This window comes from Erpetoichthys calabaricus, chromosome 18, assembly GCF_900747795.2.
Source record: "Erpetoichthys calabaricus chromosome 18, fErpCal1.3, whole genome shotgun sequence".
Classification (NCBI taxonomy): Eukaryota; Metazoa; Chordata; class Cladistia; order Polypteriformes; family Polypteridae; genus Erpetoichthys; species Erpetoichthys calabaricus.
In genome coordinates, this window is record NC_041411.2 from 35,929,060 (window position 1) to 35,944,142 (window position 15,083).

General features: G+C 42.7%; 2 protein-coding genes across 2 annotated transcripts in view; one reads left to right on the top strand and one right to left on the bottom strand.

The window, feature by feature from the left end:
- Positions 1 to 15,083, top strand: part of LOC114668364 (protein disulfide isomerase Creld1) — an 81,573-nt gene that overhangs the window by 40,352 nt on the left and 26,138 nt on the right. The window lies entirely within an intron of this gene.
- The window catches only part of LOC127526254 (uncharacterized), a 54,324-nt gene continuing 39,700 nt past the window's right edge, over positions 460 to 15,083 (bottom strand). The window contains exon 7 of the transcript XR_007933914.1: positions 460 to 532. The gene's annotated coding sequence lies outside the window, so the exon portion shown is untranslated. The remainder of the gene's footprint in view (positions 533 to 15,083) is intronic.

Below are 15,083 nucleotides of genomic sequence, written 5' to 3' on the forward strand. Positions count from 1 at the left end.
CCAACAGAAGACCAACTAAGTCAGGGCCTCAAACTCCAACCAGTTTCACTCCAAGCAGTTGCTTAATCAGGCGCAGAGTCTTGTTGTTATTTAAACCTGTTCTTTAAGTCCATTACTTGTTTCTGCTCTCATTGTGCAATAGCAGACATTTCCAAAATTGTTGGTTTTCTCTTTTCTGAGAGCGCTGATAAAATGTTTTATGGACCTGAGCAGATTAACATTCCTGAGACCTTCACCTTTCTTAATTTTCAGATATTGTATGATGGACACAGTTTTCTGCTCAAGTTTTGGCTCATTTTGTATCTCATTATTGTTTGGCTGCTAATTAAGGAAAAAGAAACAATGATGGGGTCTGAGTCTTCAAGAGCAAGTCAAATAAAATGAATTAAAAAGAAGTTAATTAGCATCAAAGAAAGGGTCACTACTTAAGAAAAGGGTTACAATGAAAACCTGCAGCCACTGCGGCCCTCACAAGCAGTAGAGACTTTCCTAGCTGCCTGATGAGTGTTGTCAAGTTGGGCATACGGTCCACCTCGATGGTCATGGGCCACAGAGCTTAGATGGCAAAAGGTGTTACACGACCCCTGTGGATACTGCATCGCACCTCAGAAAGACTGGGCTTGCCTCCATCTGAAAAGCAGGGGCTGTGGTTGACTATTAGATATCAGTGGTAGATATATTGTGTTGCGGTGGGTTGGCACCCTGCCCGGGATTGGTTCCTGCCTTGTGCCCTGTGTTGGCTGGGATTGGCTCCAGCAGACCCCTGTGACCCTGTGTTCAGAATCAGCGGGTTGGAAAATGGATGGATGGACATATTGTGTGTGTGTGTTAATTAATGTAAGGCTGCTGCATTCTGGTGCCATGTCATCTATTTCAGGATGCCGCGCCAGTTGAGGGGGTTGTACTGCAGCAATTCTCTTTCCCTTGTGGTCTCCTGTGCGAGACAGGCTCCTCTGGTGCCTTATCTGCTCCATGAGCTGCAAAGAAGAACAAAAAGGGAGACCATGAAGAGAAGCAACGACTGCGCTGAACCCCACTCTCTCCCAACTCATGAACTCTTTTGTTTTCATCCCGAAAGGTGCGGAGTATTTGCGCGTGCGCGACATTCTGCTAAAGATCGCGGCTCAGGGCCAGACAGTCCGCTTCTTGCGCTTCTTCCGCCTCTCTCGACAAGCTGCTCCGTAGTTGTCTCTGCTGCTCCCATTTCTCTAGCATCTGTCTTTTAAGGAGATCTCATATTTCCTTCCTGTGAACAACATTGAGGTACACATTGACACCACGTTTCCAAACACCAACGAGACAGCGACAAGATACTTACCGATACTCCTCCTTTTCTGCCCGTGAACCATAAAAAGGTCTCTGCCAGCTCTGGTGATACCTGAGCACACAAAGGTCAAGCTGTCAGTTACACAGAACCAGATCCACAGAGAACAGCCGAGTCAGCACAAGTGTAATAAAAATAAAAGAATAAATCTTAAGAGCAGACATAACGTGCAAAACAAAAAAAAAAAAGATGATGGGGCTTTCAGGGCAAATTAAACATTAAGCTCTCTTCAGTCATGCAAGTTGATTCTACTACTAAATATTTTTAAATGGGTGCAAGTAAACTCAAGACAAAGTCCTGCAAAATAAGAAACTAAAAATGTGTGTCAGAACAAAACTATAAAAATGAAGGATGCCCCTTCTCACCACTGCTATTTGCAATCGCCATTGAACCACTGGCAGTTCACTGTCGAAATATGCTTGGGATTTTCAGAGAAGGACTTGAACAGAAATTTTCTCTATATGCAGATATGCTAATGTATATATCAGACCCACAAAATACTGTGCCTGTGGTCCTAACAGCACTTACAGAATTTCAAAAGATCTCTGGTCTCAGAATTAATCTGATTAAAAGTGTACTCTTTCCAGTGAATTCTCAAGCATACAATATTAGATTGGACACCTTCCCTTTCATCATTGCAGATCAATTTAAATATCTAGGGGGTAAATATCACAAGTAAACATAAAGCCTTTTATCAACAAAATTTTGCCGTCTGTATGGAAAAAAGTAAGCAAGACTTGCATAGATGGTCAACCCTTCATCTCAGTCTAGCTGGAAGAATGAAAATTGTTAAGATGAATATCCTTCCTAAGCTTCTCTTTTTATTTTGAAACATTCTAATATACATCAATAAATCATTTTTAAGCAATTAGATTCAAAATAACCTCATTTATTTGGAACTCAAAACATCCGCGTATCTAAAGAGCGACCCTACAAAGACCTAAAGCAGAAGGTGGCGTGGCTTTACCTAACTTTCAGTTTCATTACTGGGCAGCAAACATACAAGCTATAATAACCTGGACACAAACATAAATAGATGAACATACACAGGCTTGGTCCGCAGTAGAAATAAACTCCTGCAGTACTTCTTTATATTCCCTGCTTTGTGCCCCAATAAATGCAAGTTAACGCCGATATACTAACAACCCAATTGTGCTTCACTAACTCAGAATATGGAACCAATGTAGAAAGCATTTTAAGATGGGGAAGCTTTTATCTGTGGCACCTCTGCAAGAGAACCACCTTTTTCAGCCCTCGCAAACATATGCAGTTTTTAATATGTGGAAAACATTTGGGATTAAGTTGCTTAGAGATCATTATATAGACAACATCTTCGCATCCTATAAACAATTACATTCCAAATTTAACTTTCCAGCAACACATTTCTTTCACTATCTTCAAATTAGGAACTTTGTTAAACAGAACCTGCCCGATTTCCCCCATCTCGCACCTTCCTCTATGCTGGAAAAAATAATGCTCAGTTTCGAGGACTCGGACAGCATTTCTGCAATATATAAAAATATTTTACAGTCCCTCCCTTTCAAAGATCCAAGAGGACAATGGGAAAAGGATCTCTCACTCAACATATCAGAAAAGGAGTAGCAATGCAGAGAATTCACTCGAACTCCATATAGATAGATAGATAGATAGATAGATACTTTATTAATCCCAATGGGAAATTCACATTCAAAGTAGAAAAATATGAGCAAAGCATACAATTATTCAATTCAAAAATATATATCGAGCACATCTGTCTCGCTTAAAACTGTCCAAAACGTTTCCAGGGCAAGATCCAACCTGCGAACATTGCAATCGAGCTCTAGCCTCACTGGGTCACATGTTTTGGGCCTGCGCCAAATTAACATCATTCTGGACCAAAATTTTTAAGTGCCTTTCAGACAGCCTTGGTGTCACAATCCCACCTAACCCTTTAACAGTTGTGTTTGGTGTTCTTCCAGATGGGTTTAAAGTGGAGAAGTTCAAACAAACTGTGATGGCCTTCACTACACTATTGGCACGCAGACTTATTTTGCTCAACTGGAAGAATCCTAACTCTCCTCTTTTAAGTCAGTGGGTAACTGATGTTTTATACTATTTGAAATTGGAAAAAATCAAATTCTCACTTAGAGGATCTGTGCAGAACTTTTTCAAAACCTGGCAGGATCTAAACAATAACATTTTAGAATAAGCTCTTAAAGATTCTCTTCCCATTTTTTTTTTATCTGCCTATTAAACTTATCAATCTATTTATTTTGACCAGCTTTAAGATTTACTCCTCTGACCGTGCTCTCTTTCTCAGGGGTAGGGGTTGGGGTGATTTGTTTTCAATCCTATTTTTTGTTAAAATTTGATCTATCTGTATGCAATGAGGGCGGCACGGTGGCGCAGTGGGTAGTGCTGCTGCCTCGCAGTTGGGAGATCTGGGGACCTGGGTTCGCTTCCCGGGTCCTCCCTGCGTGGAGTTTGCATGTTCTCCCCGTGTCCGCATGGGTTTCCTCCGGGCGCTCCGGTTTCCGCCCACAGTCCAAAGACATGCAGGTTAGGTGGATTGGCGATTCTAAATTGGCCCTAGTGTGTGCTTGGTGTGTGGGTGTGTTTGTGTGTGTCCAGCGGTGGGTTGGCACCCTGCCCAGGATTGGTTCCCTGCCTTGTGCCCTGTGTTGGCTGGGATTGGCTCCAGCTGACCCCCGTGACCCTGTGTTCGGATTCAGCGGGTTGGAAAATGGATGGATGGCTGTATGCAATGATTACAGTAAAATCAATAAAGTTGAAAAAAAAAAAGAATTCCTAAGTGCACTGAATGCTTCATGTTGTGCGTGTCTCGGTCCTCCTTCTCTCTTTCCTCTTTGGATTCAGGCTCTTGACTCGGTTAACTCCTTCTGCCTTAAATTAAAATGTTCTGCATAAGTCAGGTGTATTTTCCTGCTTCTCGCTTTATTCTGTTAACTCAGAAAAGTCGACACACACACATTATATGCACCACAAAATTTAATAAGCAAATGTTACTAAAGCTCAGCGGTAGTTTTTGGACTTCATTATTGTTTTGTTTTTTTCAAATTGGCCTGCACTTGCAAAAATAACAATGCGTGCCTTATGATGGTGCTAGCAAATATTGAAAAAGGACTACGTGACCACACCACACGAGTAAAACCTCCTCCCTGTCTGGAGTCTCTCACTCTGTATATGACAGAAGAAATGAGCGGCCACATCAAGCAGGATGTTTACTTAAAGCTCACATTGGCCGGCCTCCAAAATCGGAGACTTGTGCGGCTGTAAAAGCCGTCCACTCTGTTTTATGAAATCCTTACCTGTTGTACTCTTTCTGTTGCATGACTACAGTCCTCTGTTGATTAAAATGGTGAGCTGCCAAGGTCTCCAGGCTCACTGAAGAAGGACGAAGGGGATTCACTCGGGCACCACACTGAGGGAATTGCAAAGAACACATCAGCCGATGTCCTCACAGTGACTGTAAAAGCCCACGGCGGATTAAAAGGTTTACCTGATTAACGGACAATGGGATCACCGCTGGGCACACAGCTGGCAGGGCCAGGGGGGTGACGGCATACTGGCGTCGAGGTGGCGCTGCAGCCAGAGATGCCACCCCTGAGATTGGTGTACTGGGTAGAGACACCCCAGCTGCAGAAATAAAAGCAGAATGCAAGGAGGGGTTTATTGATAAGAGTGCATCAAACAAACGTGGAGAAGTGAAGCTGGACAGAGCTGATATATATTTTTCATATGTGCAAATTATCATTTCATTCGCAAGACTCAATAATTATTTTGTTAAGCACTTGTGTTAAACACCTTCATTTAAATATTTTCTGGGGTGACATGACATATAGCTTAAGGTGTAGAGGACTACAGCCATTATGTTCAGGCATCCAGTTTAGAACATCACAGCCAATATCTGTGCTAACTGGACTAGTGCTCTGAGATTTAAGGAGGTCTTTGTACGTGAAGAGGGTCTGCATAATGAACTCTCAGAGAAGTGCGACAAGGACCAAGTCTCATTACACTCACAGACACACACACCCTTTTCTACACAAACATTTCTCCAAGACTGGCTCTTACTTAAGCGCATGTTGAAGTGTGGTCTGCAGCCCGTCTCAAAGACGTCTCTTGGAGCTTAAGACAGGAAAACAACAACCCCTTGAAGAGAAAGAAAAAAGTATGGCTTAGTTATTATGTTTATACATAAGCATTACAAAAGAGTGATTAGCACCTTCTTCAAAACAGAGCAGAATCAAAGGCCCGCTCTGCTGCCCATGTTGTTAGTAACTCAGCACCATGTCATCAGCGTCAGACCTGGTATTCAGGAACTGTGACTTTCTTGCTGGCGGTGCTTTTAATCTTTAAACAAAATCTCCCACCTTGTAAATGATGGAAGAATGTGACAAAGGAAAGCATCACTTTATGCCTCTTACCTGTAGCTGAGCAGTCCATGTGAGGATGTGCAAACAAATAGCGTTGATCACAGAAAAAGTGAATAACAAAATAAGTTCAGTACCCAGAAGCGAGATTCAGTATTGTCCTGTCTTTGTATTGTGTGATATGTTCGACATGCACTTACCCCTCATCTCTCATCGACCAACTGCCTGGCACCAAGCTGATCAGTGACTCTCTGTACAGCTCTTTGTATTCTGTGTATTATTAAAAACTAGACAAAGAGCCCGTTTCGACAACGTAAGATGAAACGGGCACGAGTGGAATAGTATAATATATAAGAAGTATAAGCACCACAAACCTGATATAAGTGTATTGAATGAATGCGTAATTAGGCCTCGAGCTGTAGTCGAAATCACCTTTCAGGCCTCTAGAGCTTTAATCGAAGTCGCCTTTCTCTTTGAATTTTCGTGGCCGTAAATCCGCCGCCTGCCGTATTCGGCTTCGGATGGGCGTGAGTGAGTGAGGAGACTGGCGAATTATGTATTAAGGTGTGATCACATACAAATGTTCTTACCATATTGGTCATCAAATCCAAATTAGCAGGACCACCAGCAGATTTTCATTCAGAACATAGCGGGTTCATTTGTAGCAAATCCAATTACCTTTCCTATTTTAGTCCTTGCATTTTTAAATCTACTTTTAACATGAAGTGTGGCCCTTTTGAAAGGTGAAATGGACCACAAGCATTGGATGATTTGACTGCTCATTTGCCTTCACACGGATTAGTAATTACGATGCCCTACTTGTGTAGTAATAAGGGCCTTCTTACACTTACTACAATCAGCACAGATATTATGGTTTCAGTTGCATGGCAAAAGAAAGATATAGTTGGTTACGTTACAATTTAAAAGGCAGTGCTACTGTTTAGCTACGAGTTAGTGGATGAGGAGTTACCAATATGGAAGTCGTGTCAGAGATTCACGGGATCTTGACCAGTCTACAGTTAACTCATCTACATGAAACATTCAGCGAGCTAATTCATATTGTCACGGCAGATCTAAAGTGACTTTTTACACATATACAGGTGCAGATGAAAATGCCAGAATTAAGGAATTGTTAAATGTGTACAGAAGATAGTGTGTGTGAGGGTACTGTAACAGGGAGATATTTTATGGTTTTGTTTTCATTTATTTATTTATATATATGTCTTTAATGAGTACTGTGTAGTAAAGTGTACGCTTGCATAATTTAACAAGCTGCTACCTTATGGTTTCTCGCACAGCATGTGTATGATGACAGATGGAAATAAGCCATCATCTGTCAGCGGTGGTCTTTGTACACAGGTCTGTGCTTTGGGAAGAGTTGGATTTCATTATAAAGTGTTTTCTTGTATGCACATTTAGTAACGTGACAGATTAGCCAGTGAATATCCATCCTCCTACAGTGGTTTTCTTCACATCCAGAACAAACGTGCTAATACAGATCTTGCCCTGATGACAAAACCAACATCTTGCTAAGAGCTGACCTTTCATGAATTAGGAGATACCCGGTGAATCTATTACTGTATCTGGATTTCTCTCATGCATCAGACAGCTTCTTAATTTTTGGTCTCATTATCTTCAGCATCTCCTACACTCCCATCTTTGCTTAGACTTCTGCCCCAATGACTCAGACCAGATTGGCTGCAGAAAATGAAATAATGGATGGATCATTTTATCACAGAAAAAGTGAAGGAATTTTCACAGTCTGCAGTGATCAGGTCAGATGCAGGCTGACGTAATTTATTAGCCACAGATATGGACGACATGGATGGCTGTGCTCTTATGGCTAACACACACACGTAAAACACTCTGGGGCTAACGTAGTGTCGCCAGGTCACCTAACCTGCACGTCTTTGGACATTGCGAGGAAACCGGAGCACCCGGAGCAATGCACGGGAAGAACAGGCACAGTACTGTCTTGTGAGCACGGATGACACGTTATAAAATGTTAATATCAGAACTAGGAAACATAATATCAGCTTTTAAAACGCTATAAAAACAATTTGAATTTTGATATCATTAAATTCTGAAAAGGCTTCCCATACGCGTAGATAGCGCTGGCAATACCAGCGGCAGAAGACTGGCGGCCATCTCCACCTCCTCTAAATCCTATTGGATAGTCGTAGCAGCCTATCGGGTTCAAGTGCTGGGCGGTGCCGCCCCGTCCCCTCTTCGCCCATTGGGTGCAGTCAGACTCAGTTGAAAATTAGTGGAAAACGGGCTCACCTGTGCGAGGGGCGTCGCCTTCGGCCTTTCACACTGACCGGTCACACGAAACGCTGGGAGTTATTTTATGTTTTTCCTAAGAACTTTAGTGGTTTTATTAAACAATTAAAGTTTAGTTGAGGCGAGGCGGCCGGGACCTGCTTACGTTCCTAATTTTTAAACCTAAGCCAGAAGCAAGAAGAGTTCTGTTCACGTCAGCAACGCGAAACAGGTAATTGTTATTATTATTATTATTATTTGTATTATTACAGTAAGTGAGTCAGATGGAATTCTGCATCATCGCCTGCACTACTGTGGTTGTTGAAGCTAAAAGAAGCGGCTCATCCGAATGAGCCGACAGCACAGAAGATAAGGTGACAGGTAACAGCCAACGCAGAGCTGCTGCTGAGCATAAAAATGTAAAACTGGAACAAATGGACAAATGTCGAGTCTTCTGACTGGCACGCATTGTTTCAGTTACTCGGACGTATGTGATGTGCATGGCAGGCATGTTGTTTAGTTATGAAGTGAAGAGTCTGCGCATTCATTGTGTTACTAAGAAAGGCTTCTTTTTGGCAATGAAGCCGATGCAGGGGTTTTAAATTTTAAGTTATAATAGTGATGGCGCTGTCCAGAAGACAGGGGTGTGTCAGTGGACAGGTCGAGCTGTTAGATCCCGAGTTGTGTTTTGGAAGTGATCTTCAGAGATTCCAGTAAACCCTGATCTGCTGTACGAGACACTGAAGGTGGGTTTCTACCCACACTTCCCAATTTGGCAGACTCCACTCGGATCACACGGTGTGTTCGAGGGAAGACCCTCGGAGCTCTGCCTCCTTCGAGATGCCCTGGACTTGTTTCTGTTCAAGTTCCTCCGCCACGTTAGGAGCTTTAAATAACGGGACTCTTTAGAATGTTAATATGTCTAAGTGACTGTTTTATTTGAATGGGTCTCATGGATGGGAAACGATGTTTATAATGCCGCATGTTCATGATCACCTGTTATTAAAATAAAATACAGTTTTATAGCCCCCTTTTGAAGCTATAGTACCTTTGTTGTCCTGTAGCAGAGCGAACTAAATGTGATAACAAGGAGGAGCGGATTGAGAAGTAGCGAGCTGGATCTTCTATTTTGTTAATTAATTGTATAGAAGATAAGAACGAGAAATTTGACAAACGATAGGGGAACACTCAGTCCATCAAGCGCGTTTGTTTAGCTAATAGCTTTTTTACTTTTTTCCAGTATTTATATTTATTTAGTGTTTTATGTGAATATAATTTTGTATCTAATATTATATTCCTTGTTGCTTTTTTCGAATTCCTTTATCGATCTTTGAGCATGGGAAAGGCGCTATATAATTAAAATGCACAATTATCTTTTTGTATTTCTTACTGTTTACCATGCTTTAAAAATGCATAATGTTCAGTTTGCTTATTATGATTATTAAAAGTAAGTATTGGTTTCTGTTTTCCTTTACAGGTCAGATTTCCTCCTGCTGATGGTAAGAGGAGGATTCGAACCCGCCGCCTGTTCTTGGCCGGTGGGTTGTCGGTGTTTATCCTGCTGAGCTACTCTTTGAGTCCTTTTCGCCGTCGAGCGTCAGCATATTTGACAACTGATCTCCTCTCCATTGACACATCCAGTAAAAGAGTATTCTTTTTGGGTCGTCATTCTTGCGGGCCCTCAGCTACTCGGGGCGCCCAGGTTCGGGTCACTCTTCATCGCGGGGCCGACTCGGTTGTCGGTCTCGCACGCTCTTGGTCGCCCTGTCCTGGGCGGCTCGCTCTTGGCTACCGGGGTGGTCTCGATCGCGGGGCCGACTCGGTTTTGGCAGCCGTGGTCGACTGCTTGTTTCGCTGTGCCACCGAGGGGGTCCCCTTTAGAAGAAGGGTGTAGAAATCATTTATACCGTTAACTCCTCGGTGGCCCCAGCAAATAAAGAGCTTGCCATTTATTTCAGTTGCTGCTATGATTTGGAGGGAGACGCGAACCCGCACTCCTCTACGCTCCATGAGTGGTCCACCCGGTTGAGCTACCGAGTCTGCCTGTTGAGTTAGCTGATCAGACACATTTAATGTTAACGAACGGATTTTAATTTAATGTAAAGAAGTAGGTGGGCCTCTTATCACGACTGGAGAGGACGGGGCTCGAACCCCGCACCTCTGCACTTTACTGGGAGGACTGAATCGGCTCGTCTACCTCGGTGAGCTACTCCTCCGCGTGGAAATTACAAGAAATCTTTCATATCATTGACAGAATGGAGGGCGCTACAACTAAACGGACACTTTGTGTGTTGTGAATACTATGGGATGGATGGTGGGCTTGAGCTCAGGGCCTCCTGTGACCGGGGTGGTCGGTCTGTTTCCAGCTCTTTTCACGGTGTTGCCCTGCCGGCCCCTTTAGCGGTGTAGTCTATAAATTATTTTAACCTTCAACCCCACCACATAAAGAGACTACTCGTGACGGGACTCGAACTCGTAGACCCCGGGCAGTGGTCGGGTAATAGCGGGGGTCTACCGGCTGAGCTACCGCAGCGGACACAACACCCTGCCGGCCTGTCGTGCTTTATACCAGCGACAGCTCAGTGGACCCCCTAAATAAACGAGTTCCTTATTACGACTGGACGGGTCGGCATTGGAGCGGGCGGTTGAATTGGCCCGTTTACCGGGTGAGCTAATCCTCTGCTGTGAAGTGCAAGATTATCGTAAGATGGAGGACACGGCATGTAAACTGGTAATTAAATAACTTGACGTAAATCCTATAACGCGGGTATGGGGTCTCGAACCCGGGGCTTCTGTCCAGAAAGGGGCGCTTATCCTCCTGAGCTACTCGCCGACCCTTTGGTAACGTTAACGGCTCTCAAGTGATGTGCGACTCAACGGGGACTCGGCAGGCGACGCGGGGACGAAATCCGCTCGTTAGAATCTGCTCAAGTAAAGCGAACAGCGACAGCAGGCCGAGGTGAACGTTTGTCAAATCCTAGCGCTTTGCTTTCTAAAGGGGTCTGTAAAAGTCGCCTCGGATAAAGGGGTCCGTCAAATAAGAACTAATAACACAGCCGTTGTGGTGTTGTGTGTACAGAATCCCACTTTGATATTCCATCCCTGTGGCTGTGTGAGCGCAAATCCCCCCAGTAATACGGTGGGACCCCCAGAGAGAGAATTCAACTGCTTGTGCTGCACATGAAAGGAAGAAAAAGAGCGCATTGGGTGAAGGAGTTGAGTAAACATTCATAATCAGCGACTGAGGATGAAGTGAAGAAGAGCGAGCTGACTGAGGAGTAGCAGGCCGGGCCTTCTGTTTAATGAATCGTTCATCTTTGTGTTTCTTATATTTATGTTTATTTAGTGTTTATGTGGATGTTGTTTTGTACCCCATGTTGGATATTTCCTGTTGTTTATTCTGTAAAGCACTTTGAGCATGGGAACGGCACTATATACATAAAATGTATTCTTATTATTATTACATTTGTGTAATTGTTAGCATTTGCTTACTTTTAAAAATACAGAATAGCATGTTATCTTTATTATTATTAAAAGTAATTCTAATTATTAAAAGCAAGCTATTGGTGTCTGTTCTTTCTTCCAAAAGCAGCTTTTCTCTTGCTGAGGCTAAGAGGTGAGAACTCCATTGCAGGTCCAGCTCATTGTGGGGGTCCTTCTGTCAAAGCCTTAACCCCTACGCCACCAGACCGCAGCTCAACCCGCGTAAAGACTCCCGAATTCGGATCTCCTTTTAGGTGACGCACTTCACGCGGACCCCCAGGACCCTCTTCTTTTAACAGGCCAGTTCAGGGTTCTGACAAAAGTGTTGTCGCTCCTTGTGACGTGTTATTGTTGATTTATTATGAGATAGTGGATGGCTGATTAATGACGAGGGTGAGTGTATCACGAGCTGTAAAGCGGGTCCTGCATGCTAATGGGGTCCTGTCACAGATTTTTACTTTTAGTACCCCATCCTACCCTGTGGTGGTCCTGTTCCCTATGCTTGCTGGGATCGTCTCCAGCTCCTCTGGCCAGAATAAAGCAGGTGTAGACGATGGATGGATGGATGGGTGGTCCCGTTCTTCTCTTTGGTTCCCACCTTCTCTCTCTCGGTCTTTTATCGCAGTACTTTGAACGGGCAAAGATGTTAACGTCAGACTGGTTGGCGACACCAGCAAGAATGGGAACCAAGAAGACTTTGTTTTAGCTACCCATTGGCAGCAGTAAGATCACCGCACACATAAACTCTTATTTTAAATTTCTTTTTGATATCTCCTGATGTTGACTCTACTTCATCTCTCCATTCTGAAATATAAAGTGTGTTTTTTCAGGGACGTCTTGCTTTGCTTATTTTTTTTTAATATTGAAGTCACTACTTGAACTGTGTTAATAACAAAAACAGCAGAAATAAAGAGAACAGTTTTTCCACACTGCATCTCTACAACCACAGCAGGTACATAAAATACCGAAAATCTGTTACTGGTACGGCGAGTCAATGAGAGAGACGGACAGCGGGCTTGGACCACAGGCGCATCTTCAATAGAAGAGATAAGCATTTATGGGCTGCAGTTTTATATATCTACCACAGGAGGGCGACAAGATGGCAGTTTTGCCTTTTGTTGTTTCTCATCATCGTTTACATTTACTCTCGTTTCTTTCTTACTTTCTGTCTTTTTCATTTCATATAGCGCCTTTGATAGATGACAGTGTTATATACTACTTCATGAAGGTCTAGTCGTTCTCTTTTTTCCTTTATATAGACTTGTGGCCGATTTTAAGTTGTTTTTTCCTTCTCTTTAGAAAAAGAAGACATTTCATTTATGTAGAACTTTTCAAGATACTTAAAGTGTTTTATACAGACAGAGGGGAGCCACTTCAACCTTCACCAATGTGTAGAACCCATTATATATATATATATATATATATATATATATATCTCTGAGTACAGGTCAGATGAGTGTTCCAAAGTACACCATCAGACTGATGTATGCGAGGTTTTCTCAGCCCTAAATGATGGTACATTGAGGAGCTTCACCTTGAGTGTACCAGAACCGTTTGTCCATAAAGTGAACATTAACCAAATGACAAGGTACCAGAAGGTTGTAAAAATGAATAACCAAACAGTAGTATGACAGCTGGAATGAGATCTGGGCCATCATGTCAATGAACAATGCAGAGAGCAAACACTGAAGTGGTGCTGGAGATGATAACGTTAGGCAGCACCAGTCTGCTGATTTAATTTGACAGCAGAGAATGGCTACTTGTTTAATGGTGAACAAACACATAAGTAAGAGCTTCACTGTACTGTGGACAAATGACAATACGACTACTACTGCCTCCTGCTACTGGATATGAGAACCTAACGTAACAGAAAATGCAAAAAATAAATACATAAATAAAACAAGGCCGAAAACTTCAAACGGAGCCTCAGGCTTTCCTACTTGTAGACAGCAACTTCACAATACCTAAATGAGGCCTTCACTCCTATTTCTAGCCTCAGGCTTCCCTTAGGCCTCCTCCCACTCTGTAAGACACAAAATGGGAAAGACAAGATTTAAAACAATCCTTAAGAAATATTCAAAAGGAGGCTAGGAAACCTGAAAAATTCTGGTTCAAAAGTTAATGAAATATAGATCTTTGAAAGTATTCAACGTTTATTACAAAAAAAAAAAAAATGTAAAAAAATGAGCAAAAAGAGGATGTGACAAAAGGGCAACCCCACCAAACAAAACGAGTCCAAGTCTGAAAAACAAACAAATACCACAAGACTAGCAAAAAAATGAAGAAGACCACAAATATCAAACGCTTACAAATGCAGACTACAAAACCAAACGCCACGCCAGTCTGTGTCTGGAAATAGACAGGCAGGGGCACTCCTCTAGTTGAAATGCCGTGGTGCCCCCACCACCCTGAGACAAGGCACATAACTAAACAAACTAAAACATAATACACAAATAATAAACAAACCAACAATCAAAACATAACATACATGAGGACAAAAAGCATAATCAGTGACAAAATATACATAATAGTAATATTTAAAGATTACCAACCAGATCACAGATGATTCAAGTCCACCTAAAGCAGGGCTGAGACCCTGGATGCCATCAGGCAGGCCACAACAAGTGGGGCATCAAGTGGGCAGCAGGTCACCTGAGCAGCGTGGAAAGCTCCTGCCTCCCAGCAATGACTGCATGCCAAGGAATCAGAATCCTAAAATCAAAGGTGCTGCTCCTCTAGTTTGTGGGACTGTGGAGATTAAAAACTCCTCAGCCCCGTCCCATGTGGAGTAATATTTTAATAGTTGGTCTCTTTATTTACGAGTGTGAAGACATTCAAAGAAATGTCCTCATAGTCCCTAAATCTGACCACTTACCTTAACTGGGCCCATTCTTTATCAAACCCCCCCAAGCATTTTAAACCTGACACTCGGTCAAGTTTCATCAAATATTAGCAATTAATTAAATGATCAAAATGAAATTGAAGCCTACGCTCCAAACAGAAATAATCAGATTATTTTATTTTAGCAATTCCTTCATAACGGTGTGCCCTGTTGGCCGATGTGTTTCTTCTTTATCTTCACTTTTCTTCCACTCTTTTATGTTTGATTAGTTTTCGGTGCTCAGCCTTCCATTTCCATGAACTCCACTGAAGACCAGCCTGGAGTGCAGCTCTGAGAAGTGGAAAACCCAACCGTGATGTGACCTCATAGTCCACAGTGAAGTCAGATCAGGTCTTCTGACAGTGAGCAGAGTCCTCCTGGTGGAGGAGAAGTTCCACCACGTGTTCAGCTGCCTGAGGAGAAGCAAAGCACCAAAGCCAGACTGGCACTCCGGACTTGGCATCCGCAGAAAGTGATCAAACAGTGGGGCATTAGCAACACCACCATTTGGTCAATGCGCCATTTTTCACACACTGAAGCTCATATTTGCAGATCAGTTTATAAAGCTACACTCTCATTTACTAAATATCTTGAAAAATGTGAGCCATTTATTTTGGAAAATTCTTTAGAGAACCAATTGTAATAAAACACATTTTAATTCTGGTGATCATTTGGAGTTACGCAGGTTAGGATCAATCACTAAAATGTCTTCCCTGTCATAAGCCCCATTTTACTTTACTATGGTAGCCCACCTTGAAATGTC